Genomic DNA, 13,266 nt, shown 5'->3' on the forward strand with positions numbered 1-13,266 from the left:
CGATCCCAGAGGGTGGGCATCGGGACCAGGAACACGCTGCCGAAGCCCCAGCTCCCGGTTCGGGGGACATCAAAAACTCGGGGGGGGGGGGGCAAGGCCGCCGTCCGCCCGCGGCTCACTTACCGAGCGCGCGCCAGGCTGGGCCCCCCCACACACACCGGCCCAGCCTCGCTCTGTCTCAACAAAACTTTATTGGGACCGCGCCGACTACGCGGGACACACACAGCGACACGGTGCCTCCTGGAGGGCAGAACGCCCCCCTACAGAGCCCCGGATGTGAGTGTGGGATGGGGTGGGGCGGGGCAGAAGGGAGCGCGCAGGCGCACACAGCGTAGGCGGCTGGGCCGGGCGGGATCTGAGCCAGCCAGCCAGCCAATCGCAGCGGGGGGGGGCGGGAAGGGAAGGGAAGAAGCAGACAGAGGGGGAGGGTCTCTCTGTCACACTGGGCTGAGGGCTGGGTGAAGTAAGGGTGGTGAGCGGGGGAGGGGCAGGGGATGTTACAGAGGAGCTAGGGCCAGAGTGCAAAAAGGGTGGGGAGCAGGGAGGAGGACAGGCAGGGAGCTGATGGGGAAGGGCAAAAGCCTTTGGAGGAGGGCAGGGTGGAAATTTTCCATCACACCTTTTTGGACGGAGAATTGGATTTCCGACAAAAAACTGGAGGCGGGAGGATGACAACTGAAAAATTTCAATTTCAGGATGGTGCCCCAGGGGTGCTGTACTTCAGCTGCCTCATTCCCAGCCCATGGGCTGCTTTTCCCCCAGCCGGGGCTACATTAAGCATGGTATACCACAGCTAGGGACTCCCCTGATGGACCACTGAGGCTGAGCAAGAGGGGGGGCCATAGCACACCCTGGGAGATGTAGTGTGGTTGTGGAGCATGTGGCAACCAAACTACACCTCGCAGGAGGCCCTGGGGCTGTATTTCCCAACTGAAGAGTTTGATCAAAAAATTACGGCTTTCACATTTTTGCCTTTTCCAACAGCTGTACTTTAAATGCCCCCGCCTCAGCCTCTCCATGTCTCATACGTCCCCCTATTCAGACATAGTCTCAGGCTGTGACTCTGGTGGAGCCTACTGGGTGCTGTCCCCTTCCAAACACAGAAGGAGGGGCTATATTTACCCCAAAGAGCTTGCAAAATCCTGGTCATGGCTGAAACTCTATTCAATGCAAATGGGTAGCCAGCAGGGCTTCACCACAGCTTCCCTGCCCAGCCTGCTTAGTTTTTGGTTCTGGGTTTTCGTTTTGGTTTTCTGACTGCAATCAATGTTGTAAAATTGCTGTGGATGAGGGACTTCTCTTAAATTACTGAATACCCTACCTGTAATCTAATAAGGAGCTACTAAGAAATGTTTGGTAGCATTTTAAAAAAGCATGTTGCCAAGCACTAATCTTATAAAGAATCATACATTATGTAATTATCATATTACGAACAAAACAACTGTGGGATGGTGTCCCATAAAACAAAATTGTTCTGGCTTGGCCAACCAGCCTGAAAAACGGATCAACAACAACAACAAAAGCTGGGCCTTTTCCAACCCTTTTGTTTAGCTTAATTAATAAAGTGAATAACAAATAGGCCGCAGGCATTTTAGGTGTTGTTCATGTGCCAGCCATGTCTCCATGAAACAAAATGTACTTGTACTGAAGAGTTACAATACATTCTTACACAGCCTGATGAAAGATACAATAGAATTACCATGTATATCTTGCTATAAAAAAAGCCAGAGTCCTGTTACTGATGGAGAAAGTTAAAGCAGTCTAAATTGCAGAGTGAGAGGCAGAGACAAAACATAAAGATATATGCAATCCTTAATTTAAACCCACAGAGGGTTGGTACAGTGCTTGAACCACATAGCATCTCAGAAGGCAAAGTATTATTAGACTATCCTCAATATTTTGGAGTAAGGCAATGATGAATATATTCCAGCAGGTAAAAAAGAAAGTTTCTCTCTTTGTTTTGCAGTAAATGCAGAGAATTATTCAATGAGAAAAATGTTGACAATGTCAAGTGTCCAAAGACCAAATCAGTGGAACCTGGACTATCTCCTTCTAGTCAACAGGAAAGTAGAAATGACATTTTATATACATTAATTCAAGTTTTATACATTCTTAAGGCCCCCTACAAAAGCACTGTCACAAAAAATAATAGACCATTTCAAACATAGTGTGTATCAATTTCCATCAGAAGAGCTGATCTCTGGTGCAGTACTTAAGTTTTCCTTCCCTCCTGTGCCTCAGAACTTCCATCATGAATAAGATAACTAGCTTAATATAAAACATGCAACAAGTCACCCTGAATGTATTATTAACAGAAGCCATTTGAATTCCAAAAAAAAGTCAATCCCACTATTTTTCATACTTGCAGACCTAGACTTTTAGAAACGCAGACATGCAATTGTAGTAATTTGCATGGAAATCACTAGTTAAACATCTAGTCATACAAACATTTAATTGGTAATTGCAAATCCAGATTATGCAGAGGCAATTGCAAATTTATACAAATCTTGATCTTGCTTCCTAAACTCAGGAAATTGTTCTCTCATGATCCCAGCTCCATTTGCTAATAGACTCCCCCAGTCTTAGTAAGGAGAACAGATTACTGTGACAGTTGTCTCTTAAACCTGTCCCTATCAGTCGTAGTATACAATCTATGCCCCCTTCACACTGGGGCTAACTCAGATACCATCTTTTTGTTCTGTGTTTGTACAGTGCCTAGCACACTGGTACGGTCCATCACTAGGGCTACTAGGTGCTACAGTAATACAAATTATTATTGTCATCATTATTTATTATTATTATTATTATTATTATTATGAATACAATGCCAGGGGCCCTGATCCAAAGCCCATTGAAACCAATGGAAAGATCAGGCCCCAAATTATTAGAAGCAACATGTATATCTCAAATTATATTATTCTGATCTTCTCTTCATGTTTTGAATATGAACCTTTCATTTCTTTTTGTTTGGCTGAAAACTAGCAGTTTGATAGCTAAATATGATGTTTGAATTGCAAGGAAACGGTTTACAAAAAGATCACTGAATTATAAAATCTTGGCCTTTCTGTGACTTCTAAAATGACTGCATTTTTTAAATTGAACTTTTAAACTACTAGTAGGGGGGAAAACAGTTTGAAAATAGTTAACATGTTTGCATCCACACTACCCATTTTCTAAACCATTTTACAACCATGGTTAATAACTGTTTGATCCTTGCAAGATAAGGATGGGGTATTCCTCAGACCAGTTTGGAAGCAGAAGGGGGTGGAGAGTGGGGAGGATAGATTAGCAGATGGAAGATTAGAATTTCTGAGCATAAATTCAATCTCATTGGTATTACTGAATCCTGGTGGAATGATCTGCATGATAGGAATGTAAAAATCAATATCTATAAACTATTTAGGATGGATCAAGTGGACAAAAGGGGTGGGGGATGGGCACTCTGTGTCATAAATGGCATTACCTGTTTCTGAGTCATCAAGGAGCACAAGATGGGGTATTAATTGGTGTCTGCTACAGACCACCAAATCACAAATGGAAACAGGATGACTGCCTCCTTACATGCCTATTTATAACGTGTAGGGAAAAAAACTGTAATCATCTGAGACTTCAATATGGGTGACATATGCTGGAGGTCTCACACTGCTAGTACTAAACAATCCTTGGAATTTCTACAGGTTATAGATGGCAATATCTTAACTCAAAAGGGGTTGCATCCAACACAGGAGAATTCTTTATTAGACCTCATCCTAACAGATAAAGAGGAACTGATCACAGAACTAAAAATTAATGGTACCGTTAGCACAAGTGATCATGACTTGATCGCATTTATAATGTGCAAGAAGAATGAAGTTCAGACCAGTAATATATATACTTGGTACTTTAACAGAGCCAATTTCATAAAGATGAAAACAATTATGAGCAAAATCAGCTGGGAGGAAAATGTGAATGATAACTGGGAATCATTTAAGACCATCTTACTAGATGCCCCAAAATTCACAGTCACCCAACTGAGAAAGAACTCCATTTTGGTTTAAATAAATGACCTGGTTTTAGGATGGATGGATGGACGGAGGGATAGATAGATAGTAATGAATATAAATAAGAAGTTAGGAATTGTAGAAAATTGATAAGGAAAGCAAAGGGACACAAGAAGAACTCTATGGCCAGCAGACTTAAGAACAATATGAAGGAGCTTTTTAAATATATTAGGTACAAAAATAATCCTGACACTGGTATTGGTCCATTACTAGATGGAAGGGCTAGAATGATCAGTAATAATGCAGAGAAGGTAGGCGTATTCAATAAATATTACTGAACTGTCTTTGGGGAAAAATACAGTCTCATCATATGTTGATAATAACACTCTTCTCATTCCAGTTGTATCTCTGGAGGATGTTAAATAGAAGCTATTAATGTTAGATATTTTTAAATCAGCAGGCCCAGATAACTTGAATCCAAGAGTTTTAAAAGAACTGTCTGAGAAGCTTGCTGAACCATTAAAGTTGATTTTCAATAAGTCTTGGAGCACTGGGGATGTTTCAGAAGACCAGAAGCTAATGTTATGCCAATTCTTAAAAAGGGTAAAAGGGATGAATCAGGTAATTATAGGCCTGTCAGCCTGGCATTGATACTGGGCAAGACAATGGAGTGATTGATTAGAGACTCGATTAATAAAGAATTAAAGGAGGGCAATGTAATTACCCATACAAATCGACATGGGTTTATGGAAAATAGATCCTGTCAAGCTAACTTGATATCTTTTTTTGATGAGATTACAAGTTTGGTTGATAAAGGTAATAGTGTTGATGTAATATACTTGAGACTTCTGTAAGGCATTTGACTAGGTGCTGTGCAATGTTTTGATTTAAAAACTAGAACAATATAAAATTAATATGGCACACATTAAATGGATTTAAAACTGGCTAACTGATACATTTCAAATTATAATTGTAAATGGAGAATCATCATCAAGTAGATGTGTTTCTAATGGGATCCCACAGGGACTGGTTCTTGGCCCTACACGACTTAACATTTATATCAAAGACTTGGAAGAAAACATAAAATCATCACTGATAAAGTTGGCAGATGACACAAAAATTGGAAAGGGGTAAATAATGAGGAAGACAGGTTGCTGATTCAGAGTGATCTGGATATCTTGGTAAACTGAGCACAAGTAAGCAATATGCATTTGAATATGGCTAAGTGTAAATATATATATCTAGGATCAAGGAATGTAGGCCATGGGGGACTCTATCCTGAGAAGTAGTGACCGTGAAAAAGATTTGGAAGTCATGGTGAATAATCAGCTGAACATGAGCTTCGTGAAAGACCCTGGGATGTCTAAATGGGACTCTCCAGTAGCAAGGTTATTTTACCTCTGTATTTAGCACTAGTGTGACTGCTGTTGGAATACTGTGTCCAGTTCTGCTGCCCACAGTTTCAAGGAGGATGTTGTTAAATTGGAGAGGGTTCAGAGAAGAGCCACAAGAATGACTAAAGGATTAGAAACTATGCCTTATAGTGATAGATTGAGTTCCTTGAGTCTATTTAGTTTAATGAAGAGAAGGTGACTTGATTACACTCTACAAGTGTCTACACGGGGAACAAATATTTAATATTAGGCTCTTTAACCTAGCAAAGAAAGGTAGAATACAATACAATGGCTGGAAGTTGAAACTAGACAAATTCAGATTGGAAATAAGGCATACATTTTTAACAGTGTGAGTAATTAACCATTGGAACAATTTATCAAGGCTTATAGTGGATTCTCCCTCATTGACAATTTTTAAATCAAGACGGTACGTTTTTCTAAAATAAATGTTCCAGGAATTCTTTTGGGGAAGTTCTCTGGCTTGTGTTATACAGGACGTGAGACTAGATGATCATAATGCACCCTTTAGGCCGTGGAATCTATAAGCATACTTCCACCTCTCACTGCTGCCTGTTTGGGGAATAGGGGCGAGGGAGGGACTAAGAAAACAGAGGGAGGGCAGAGGAATTTGAAACAATCCGTCTCTATTTTGGATGAGGGGAGGAACATACCAGGATGGGAAGTGGAAGAGCAAACATCTCACTTATCTCTGGAATTGTTATGATGTGGAGCAACCATCAGTTTTTGGGTGTCTGTGTAGAGGAATAGGATCAACTTTAAAGGAGGACTCAAGGAGTGGAGAGGCAGGTGCTATTCCTTCCCCATTCCATCTTTTCAGGTAGCCCCACAATTCACTGCATGATGAAAACAAGCAAAATGCATGACAAGTAACCACTTCTCAGCAAGCAAGTAAATACAGAGGTTTAGTATGTCTTAGACTTTCTTTTCCCCCACGTACTATAAGAGTTATGGAGTGAAATATTTAGCCACTCATCGGTGGTGAATTATGGGCCACTACGAGATAATTATCTTATCAGGCTCAGAGCCCTTGAGTTCTATAATAGTACAGTGTGGATGCTCTTGCAGAACAGAACCCCAAAATATAATAAAATCCATTTAAAGTTAGTTGGAGCAATATGAAAAGTACCATTATATCCATGTGACCTATCCGAATGGGAAGAAAAAAGTCAGGAAATCATTTTGCGTACATTACTGGACAGCATTTCTACATTATTGTTGCTATTATTGCCCACCTGCTGGCTATCTGATGTTGAATGATACATAACACTCAGCTCAATGAGCAGTAAAGGAAAGGTGGAGCAACAGCATGTCCTTGTGTGCCGATGCTTTAGATGTGTGATGCTAGGTATTAAATTGAATTTACAGAGCAGTGGCGGGAAAGCAAAGCTAATGTTATATATATGAACAACTTTAAAGCCACAAACTTTTTATTATTAATTGGTTGGAGAAATGACTTGGACCAAGCATGTGATCAAACACCTATATATTAATGAAGATGTTATAAACAAGGGACTTTATGGCAAGATTAATATGACTACTCTAAGTTGAGCACCAACAGGTTTCTCCACGCTGAGAAGAACACAGAGGAAGTGCATGAGCTATTGGTGAGATGTCTGTGTTGAAAAGTCTGAAAAGGGATGAAAGTGCAAGACTGAACAAAGATAGAGATGGAAAAGTAGACTGGGATTCTTAAGCATAGAAATACTAATCATGGGAAGTTAAAAGTGGAGAGGACTGGGGACAGAGTAGGTCACAGAAGAAGCTATCAATAAGCAGACCCTTTGTTTGAATACTGTTTTAAGTTCCTGTATTACAGCATGATTCAACTCCCATTAAAGAAACGTTCTTGCTGGAGCAAAACACTGTTAATTGGACCTTAAAGAGGTCTTTGAAGAGGAGAAAAACTTCCTGGAAGAGCAGACAATATGTCCCATTTTTTTAACTCAAAATGAAACACCCTCACTAAGGAAATACTAGAGAAAAGAATTTAAAATTGCTTGATTGCTCAGAATATTCATCCAATGTTCACTGCATAGAACATCCTTCATTTTACATTCCTCTTAACTTTCATGGAGATAACCATCGTGTATTCTCATTTTCAGTAACTCTAGATCAGTGGTTCTCCACCTTTTCAATACTGTGCTCTCATGTTATAACAACACTTCCCAGAATTTTAAAACCCCTCCCCTCTGTTCATATGGAATAGGAGGGTGGTCACCACTCTATCTGGACCTGTTTGTGACCACTAGATTAAGAACCTATGCTCTAAATCACTGAGAACAGAAATGCTGGATCATGAAACAGAAGTTATAGAAAGCTGTAATATATAATGGAAATTAATCCCACATTACTATAAAGGTCCTACACTATTATTATGTTCAGGTATCTCATTATCAGGTTTTTTTTTCTTTATTTAAGGTTTAAGCTCTGCTGCCAGATTGAGAGGTGGCCTCAAAAATGGCCTTGTACAGTCTTTTTATTGTATTTTATTTTATTTCTAAGTCACTATAGATGTACTCACTTGCATACCTTATGGCTCCTCTAAATGTGTACTACATTGTTTGTCAGGCACAGAACCCTGTGTGTATAACTTTCAAGGTTATTGACTACAGGGATGTTGTCAGTTTCTGAAAGGTCCTCACTCTAAAATGTCAATATACGCTCCTGAGCATGCTCAGTTTTGAAAGTGTCTGATGTCTGGGTGGGACATATTCCATATATGGGACGGTGGGGAGGTCTAACATGTTACATCATACTAATTACAGCAATCTGTTGACAAAACACTGAGTCGGATGTCCACTTTTCTACTTTCAGCAGTGGAGTTAGGCTAAGAGTAGCTATGCACTGAACGTTGTTCTTGTGGCTACATAGCCAAAGCCACAGGAAAACTATTTTTAGCAAAACAGAGCCCTAAATAGTAGAAACTTTGGAAATACAGCACATAACTCACACAATGGGCCAAATTCTCTGGGTTACACCCACTTTTCTGGAGACACTTGGATGTAACAGAGCTGATTTACACTGTAACAGAGATAAAAAAGTTTTCCTATTTTTAATATGTGAAACCAACTTATTTCATCCTTAAACAAAGGAATATTTCCCACAAAAATACAATTTATAGTTGTAGTTATGGTGGCTTGTCACATTTGTTACAATAAAGTTAATGCATCTCATAGTACATATGTGCATATATGATGCTGACACCTAAACTCTCCATCTATTTATTATGCAGATACTCTTGGGTGTCAGGGATTGCAACTGTCAAGACTGCCTACATTTTATGGTAGGTTCTTATGCAATCTATAGCATGGAAAAAGCACACTGATATATGTATATCTTTATCTTAAGAGAGGAACATTAAAGGTAAACAATGCTTAAGAGGCCCAAACCAACCTTCCACTGATATACATGCCTTCACAATTGTTATCAACTCAAATGATTCTGCAACTGCAAGACAAAATATTCCAGTGCCATTACTGTCACATGCCATTCATCAGGATAATGGTACAACCAGTGATGTCAATATTCCCAGGAATAAAAATCATCCATATATGAGTTGGGTGGGCCTGAATCTCCTTTCACGCTGATCTAAATAATGTGATGTCCTCTGATGTCCCTAGAGTTACACAGGTGCAAAATCAGTGTAGGGAACAAGAATTAAGCCCCTTTGAGTTTAAATGTAAAATGCATCTTTGCACACAGTGTCACAATTGTTTTTTTCTAACCTTTAAACAAAGATTGTGTTTTGCTTTAATAATTTTCTCTCCAATATCAAAATCTGCAAATGTAAGTACTCTACTGTCTATCTCAGGAAATGAAATGCTGAAAAAGAGTAAAAATATTATTGACCTTTTCTGTTTTGCACAAATATAAGCAAATACTTTTAGAATAAGAAACAAATGCTATTCACTTTAGTACTGAATTTTGTGTAATAGTGAAAGTAAAAGTGGAGCATAACTTATGCAACTTTTAGGCACAAATTTTACAAATTACTGTTTGCTTCCATTTTCACTGGAGTTATTTTCAGCAGAAAAAATTGTTCTTTATGTAGACAAAAATAGAAGTGGGGCATTTACTGAGATGAAAGTTACATGTTGCTTGACAAACAGTGAAGAAAAAAGGTGACAGTAATATTCCACTTTTCATAGAAAGTAGTCAAAAATTTGACTTCTTCTCGTCATGTCTCCAGTAGTGCCATTTTCCCCCTTTTGAATCATCTCTATTACACAAGTATTTAAAAAAGAGAACGGGGAAAAAACAGCTTTTAAATTTAAGACACTTTTTACAATGCTGTAAGAAATTGGGTGAAAATATTTCTCTCTCTGTTTACAAGTATTGATGTCTAAACTCCTTTACGTTTGGCATTGCAGGGGAAAAGTTAGAAGTTCATAAACTTTTTTGCTCCAGATGCTTAGATGGGCCCCATGTAAGCCTGTGTCACAAAAATAGTTCACAACCCTAATTACAGTGCACACATCTTCTAGGGAATTACATTTTTGGGTTCCCAAGGCAATTTTAAATCATACTACATCATTTGTTGTAAGCATGTGTTATTCTGTAATATATTTTCTAATTGATTCCCATTGTAGTAACTACAGAATGATGTGTTTGGATTGGGCTAAAAGATGCTGAAGGATAAAATATACAGTTTGCTTAACCAGCTGGACTAGGACCCCTAAACTATTAAAACAAAAATCTTTTTAGTTGAGAATCCTTTCATATCCATTTTCGAAAGCTACATTTCACCTCAATACTCCTGCTTCTCTATATTTAGATTTTCAAAAGACACTTTCCTCTATCTGCATTATTCCAAATCCACTGTGGGATGTTGGGAATTTTACACAGCTACAGTACTGTTGTTAAATAAATTTTTATCACTTCATGCTTTAACTGGAATCCCAGAAATTAACAGCAATGACCTTGCTAACACATACTATCTCTGGGATTCCACTTTCACAGGCACATATTTAGACCTCAGCTGCATAGCTGAAGTACCTAAAAAGAGTACAAACCATAGTTTAAACAGTAAAATCTGTAAACTTTTAGCAACTTACGCCATGTCAGAAAGATCTCCTTCCCCTTTCTCCAAAATACATTTCAGAGCTTAACAAATTAAGGAGTAAAAGCAGTATTGTAGAAAAAATAACCAAACGAACAAAAATCAGTTTTACCTTAGAGAATGTTATTGTAGTTCCATTTTCTCTGCACTTATTTTTTCTCACTAGTTCCTTTCCAAGTGATTTCTATTTCTCTCTCTTCTTCTCTCATACTGGCGACAGACAGGCTAGGGGTGGAGCCCTAAGCAAGTATCCCCCTGCCTGCTGGGAGAACCGAGGTATCAGATAACACATACTTCACAGCAAAGGAGCAGAGGCAGTCAAACTGGGAAATCTGTGTGTATGTGTCAGAGAGAAAGAGTTCAAATTCCCACTTTTAGAAGCTTTGTGCACAAGTTATCTCTCAATTTTATTTTTGTTTTCTTCTTTCGTCTTGAAATAATGTCCTTAATTCCAATACAATGTAGCCATATTTCATATGATGTCTTTCACACAATCCACATCAGAAATACTATTCAGGTATAAATCTTATCATTATTAGAAATTGTTGATTTTTTTCCCCAATGAATAATTTGTTCAGTGCTTTTTTCTTCCTGTTTACAAACTGTGAACTTATAGTGATATTCTCAAATGTATTGACTATTTGTTTTATGTCTCCCTGTAAATAGATACTTTTGGTCTGACTGACCTTTATTTTAGATTAAGAGGACGACAGAACAAAGAAGAACAAAAGGTAAATCTCTAGGAGAGAGCAAAGTGTATACTCTCTCTCGGTGAATGTATTGAACTGAAAACAAAATGGCTGCCTATCCTGGTTACAGCCAAATCCTTGGATATTTCAAGGTGCAGTGCACTTATATAGCTAAATGCACGCTCTGGGTATGTAAACACTGCAATCATGTGATGGCAGCACGTGAAGCACATGTAGACACACCAGAGCTAGCTTTAATCTAACAAGCTAGTGTACCAACTGCAGTGAAGATATGGCAGCATGGACTTTAGCAGGGGCTAGCTACCTAAGTAAGTGGCTCCCAAGCTGCAAACACTTACCCTGGTAAATAAAATTATTCATGGGACTAAGAGAATGGAGGATGAGACCTTAATAATCACAATAAGGCTCTTTTTAGTCCAGTGCTCAAGCACTTAACACACTATTAATCCTTACTGAGTAATTAGGACAGCTATGACTGATCTTATTTGCTACTCTTTTACTGTATTTATATTTTATTATATAATATATTGTATGTTTCTAACTGTATGTTGTTTAAATTATTAGTGCAGCAACCCGAGTATCTCTGTTACTCTACAAAATCAGTATAAACTAGTAAATTACATGAGTAACAAACAAATCTATTAACAGGGATGAGACTGCTCATAGCCAGGAGAAGGTGAAATGATTTTTGTTTGCACCAGCAGGTCTTTCTCTGTCAGAAAAGAACAATGAGCTTCAGGTGCAAGAGATCCCACAAGTCTATAATGAGTTTACACTGTGTTACACAAATAGGAATTAATTACTATAATCTATACTAAGAAACCATTACTAATGGTGATCACATTAAAGGTGATTTGAATGGGTGCCTCAGTTTAATTAATCTTCATTATGTTAACCCAGCGATGTTGTGTAATGTTTCTGTGCAAATAATATTAATACAGCTAAGCATACCAGATTTTTTCCCTCAGCACTTCAATTTCCATTTTATACAATAGAGAATAGTATGCTTTGAAATGTGCACTTCCAACACATCTTTCTTCCAAGGATATTAAACCCCTTGACAAACATTTACTAATTAATTCCTCCTGTGAGAAAGGTATTGTTATCTGATTTTAAAGATAGGGAAAATGAAGCACAGATGGATAAGGTGGTCATGCAACAATGGTCATACAGCAAGTCTGTGGCAGAACTGGAGATGGAAACTATAATCTCGGCCCATACGCTCAGTTCTGAACTCTAACCATTGGATTGTGCTGCTTCTCTAATAATGTAACTTTACATATTCATAAAGCAGATGTAGTTCCATTGAAGTGTTCCAATCACATCGTGAACTCTGGCTTTTTTCTTTTTCTAGAACCACTAGAAGGAACTAGGTACAGCCTTGGTAACCCGGAGTGATATTCCTGAGACAGTGTCAATAAAACAATTTAAAATCAGTCTTTTCTTGCCTTTCTGCAGCCCTGGTTTGACTGTGCATTTATATAGAGGCACAAGATGATATGCAAGATACATATTTAGACTTACATTGAATTACCCTGCACAAAGCCTTTAAGTCAGTTGGGTTGTATGAGCATACCAGGACATTTTGCTCCTCTGTGTTAAATAATATGGTGCAGCAAACATAACTACATACAGTTGTCACCTGTCTACTATGTAAGTAAATGTAGTAGCAGTATTCCAATTCTGTACTCTCGGATAGTCTTCAGAATATGGTAATCAGTGAATACAGGAGACTAAAATTTTAATAATATATATTGTTTTGTACAATACTAATTAGGCAGATACATTTGAAGATAACTTCTGTTGGATGTCACTCATCAGACACTCTTGTCGACAAGCAGCACAGATTATTTAAATTCATCAGTTTAAACAATTTTTGGTATTTAAACAATTTGGGCCAAATTCTGGCTCTAGACAAACTAGTATAGTTATCCCACTCTTCCTGTTATCTGGGACACATTAGCCTTTCAGAAATAGAGTTAAATTGGACATTTTTCCCCTCTAAATCCTTCATGCAGATTAATCTTGGGGAAGGATTAGTTTGCACAGGATGGATGAAGATAAAGCTGTATCAGCATGCATGTGTGTTAAAATGTGCAGAT

At 38.5% G+C, this 13,266-nt stretch overlaps 1 long non-coding RNA gene across 1 annotated transcript; it reads left to right on the plus strand.

Annotated features, from left to right (window-relative positions):
* Window positions 1-10,748: 10,748 nt before the first annotated feature.
* On the plus strand, window positions 10,749-12,603 carry LOC137165319 (uncharacterized). Its single transcript, XR_010923329.1, has 3 exons — window positions 10,749-10,971; window positions 11,121-11,185; window positions 12,519-12,603. It is a non-coding gene; the product is annotated as an uncharacterized lncRNA (long non-coding RNA).
* Window positions 12,604-13,266: the final 663 nt, after the last annotated feature.

Source organism: Emydura macquarii, unplaced genomic scaffold (genome assembly GCF_026122565.2).
Source record: "Emydura macquarii macquarii isolate MOO-44397 ecotype Brisbane River unplaced genomic scaffold, CSIRO-AGI_Emac_v2 contig_2768, whole genome shotgun sequence".
Lineage (NCBI taxonomy): Eukaryota > Metazoa > Chordata > Testudines > Chelidae > Emydura > Emydura macquarii.